Here is a 4,053-nt window from a genome sequence, read left to right on the forward strand (position 1 = left end):
TCTAAATACAGACAAAAAATCCGTCTGTAACTCTGTCGGTAAAATAAAATAGAAATTTTTTAAATTTTTCCATTGCAAAATGAATACTTTAGGTTTTTTTTTTAAATTTCCTCCATCAATCACACTGTAAATTGAAAAAAAAGCCAAATATCATATAGATAAACATAATATTTATTACATGATACCTATAAAATTGGATGTTATTTTTCAACATCATTGGCCAGTATCCCACTATCTCAATAAAAAGATACCCAAAAAAATAAGATGACCATCCTAATGTTACATGGATCTCTTTCATTAACAATACACTTAATACTTAAAGATGGAACAATCTAAAATATTAATGGATAACCAAATTGCATTGGCAGCATCAAGCTCCACATTGATTATGAGCAAATGCTGTAGAGAATCCCACTAACAAATGCATCACCGGCCCAGTTGTATCAATGCGGTTAACTTTAACATCTGCCACCCGACCTTTGAATATCTGTGCACATAATCAACAATGAAACAAGTGCTTATGCCACTCACTCTCAAATGGACTTGGTAGTAAACTTACCTTGGTGTAATATCTACAACCCTCTGAACCTTGTGTCACAATTAATAGCTTGAGATTAGGGTAAAAACCTTCTTTAACACAACATCATCATCGTTAGGATCATCGCCCTCGACCAAAAATGTAATCTCCTCTGCACATACATAAGATAATAACAAAAAAGAATGAAAAATGCTTATGGGGCACTTAGTTTTGTTTCTGTTGTTATTTTAGTTGATAAGTTTTCATCATATATTACAAAAGTAAGACCCCTTTCTTTGTTTTGTTGAAAGAAAGAAACCCAATAAATAGATACAAATTGAAAATGAAAAAAGAAATCAAAAGAAGAACGAAATTGGTGAAATGCAAAGTGTTATATATCATAATACCTTTATGATATCAGCTTTGTCCCATACACTCATTATGCCTTTCTGAGCAGCCTCAGCTGATGGCCATAGTGTCAATCTCAAATTTGGATCATATGAGAGAATACAACCAGATTCTTTAGCGATTCGCAACGCAGCAAGATGAGCTGAGTTGCATGGATCATGAATCAAGCTAATGGAACCATAATGGAATATTTTAGCTTGCCATCAAGATTAGTATGAGTATGCTGACTAAAACCAAAATTCTTGGGCTGAAATTTTATGAACACACATAAATTAAGAAAACCACCTAAAAGTATGATTTTAACCACCAAAATAAGTTATAATTTGAGATGACCAACCAAAACCAAATTCATGGACCCAACGGCCCACTTTGATCAATTATCAATATCTTCACAACGAATACAGTAGCACGTGCAACATATCATAATTAAATTTATACTTGCATATGAGTTGTAGAAGTAGGAGACAAGAAGAAAAGCAATACCTTCCATGTATAGTTAACAAATATCCCATCACATATGTCAAAGAAAGGTTTATTGTAATAGTTTAGTTGGTCTTGCCAATTCAGATCACTGTCAACTGTAACACTATCGTACCTACAATATCAAGAAAACACATCGAAGTCAAACCTCATCACCATCCACCACAATAGAGTGTTGCTGATGTATCTTCCTCTACTTACCAAAGCACTAACGATCCAGCAACAAATGAATGCATCAATGACAATAAATGATCTACAAACTCTTTTAAGTTAGGAATTTGTCCTTGGTCCAAATTTACTTCCATATTTATCTGCAATTGACGATTCATTGACTTGACTACAAAATATGCAATTCTGTGAAGCATTGGAAAGTAATTATGCATTTGCTCAGCATGGGTGTGACACTGTGTATGTATGCAAAAGACTAGATATCTGCATCTAAGAAGCCATTCCAAAGTAGCATCGATCCATTTCTTTTCCATGAATTCTAGGTTTTACAAACTTCCATTAAAATACCAAAGTTAAGGATCAATTATAGTAAGATAATATCTCCTATTATTTTATCTGAAATTTATTTCCATCTCTATTTACAAAGTTCACTAATATATCAAATTAATTAGATAATAAAATTCAAATGGACATGAATATAAACTCTAAAAGCACAGATAGAGATAAAGAATTTACTAGCCAACCATCGAAGCCTAAAGTAACAGCAAGCTCCACCAGATGTTCTGCATACATTTGAGTAGACTCCACCAACAAAGTTCAAATAAAATTGATGCAGTAAGTCATCTCAGAACTTATACAATGGAATAATCCATTTTTCTTCTGATTCAAGCATGAGCAATTAGTAATGCCAGTAAACATCTGTGTGTGACGGGGACAAAAAAACCTCACCTTTAACAATATTAACCATTTCAACCAAACTGTGTTAGGCGATGAGCAGTGTTAAAAGTAACCAAACTGTGTGAAAAGTAGACAAAAACATCGATCAAATGCCAATGCCAAATTTCATAAGCATCAGGGTTTGTCCCCCCTTGAACCCACTTTTCATCTAAGTACCCACCTACATTACACCAATACAAAAATCCAAGTATTTCATACAACAATGCAAGTATTAAGTACGATACACATATACTTGGTCACAAAGTTAAGAAATTTTCAGCTAGCATTATTTGGTGCGGATACCCATATGCAAGTATAAATTTATCTATGATGCACCCTCAGGCTTATGGAGTGATTCAAAACATGTTGTTCCTCTCCATTTAATTGATTTCTGATGTGAGAGCATTGCACACACACCCCCTTTGGGTAAGGTTGGACTTGACATGCTTTCATGCTTACATTGATTTCTTTTGTGGGTGCTTGATGTGTCCTTAATTACCATTGCTATTTACTACTTACTACTACTCAACTATTCACTCTGGATTTCCCACATAAGCCAAAACTATAGTACCATAGATTCTTACTACTCATTAATTATTTCACTTGCCTTTTTAATTTTGGAGTATATACTATGATGCAATAGTTAATTGACTGGCTAAATTTTAGGCGGCACTCATTCAAGTTTCTAGCACCACCTAAAACCTTCTATTCCTTCTAAGACAAATATTTATATAGGTAATATTTATAATTATATATAGATAATATTTATAATGATATATTTTTCTAATAATAATTAATAAATACAAATAAAAACTAACAAAAATGACAAATTATAGTTATCTTTAACGGTTTAACCTCCTAATTTTAGTCTCTCAACATTTTTTCTATAAATAACTGTGACCCTTTTCTTCTTTTTTTGTATAAATACTATACTTACACAACACCATCACTACTTGGTTTGCACAAGTGACAATGAGAATCTACGTGGCTTTCTTTGACCATTAAGAAAGCCTATAATGTCTTTTAGGAACAGAGGGATCAACTTGGACAACAAGGGGGAGAAATTTGCTCTTATAGTTTTGAAACCATGGTTGAGCTGCAAATATGTACACAAACTAGATTGAAGCCATTATATACATGTGCCTCTTCAACAATTTGCTCTGCAAACTCCTGAGGACTCTTCTTACTCTGTCTGTTGGGAATAAGTAATATGACCACAATCCAATCAATCATGTGTCAAATAATTTGTTATCGTTATTATATTAAAATGTTAATATAATAACGTCCTTGATTAAATTTAGAGATTTATCATTGTGATAGTGATCATAATATTGAGAGATAAATCTTTTATAATTTAATCTAGATTGTTCTTGGTAATAGGATTATTAAAAAGGACATTAATAATCCGGAAAGATCAATATATATATATATATATATATATATATATATATATATATATATAATGGTCTTCATTGGATGAAGATTAATAGATCTCATTTATTAAATTATATATATAGATGGTGCATATAGAGATTTGACCATTGAACTGACTCACTCTGAGAAATCCTAATGGTTATAATTACCATATATTTGTCAATAGGATATTCTCAAGATGAACATGGTAATAGAGTTTCCTTTGACCTGCGACTATCATAATAATTAACAATGTATTTATTATACTTTGATTTCGGACACCTAATACCCTACGGTGCTAGTTGAATGGATATTGGGTATGATTTAAATACTTGCAGAATTAATGATTA

At 32.0% G+C, this 4,053-nt stretch overlaps 1 pseudogene; it reads right to left on the minus strand.

The window, feature by feature from the left end:
* Nucleotides 1–226: 226 nt before the first annotated feature.
* LOC140182262 (probable fructokinase-7) lies at nucleotides 227–1,710 on the minus strand (annotated as a pseudogene).
* Between the last annotated feature and the right edge of the window lie 2,343 nt (nucleotides 1,711–4,053).

This window comes from Arachis hypogaea, chromosome 1 (assembly GCF_003086295.3).
Source record: "Arachis hypogaea cultivar Tifrunner chromosome 1, arahy.Tifrunner.gnm2.J5K5, whole genome shotgun sequence".
Classification (NCBI taxonomy): Eukaryota; Viridiplantae; Streptophyta; class Magnoliopsida; order Fabales; family Fabaceae; genus Arachis; species Arachis hypogaea.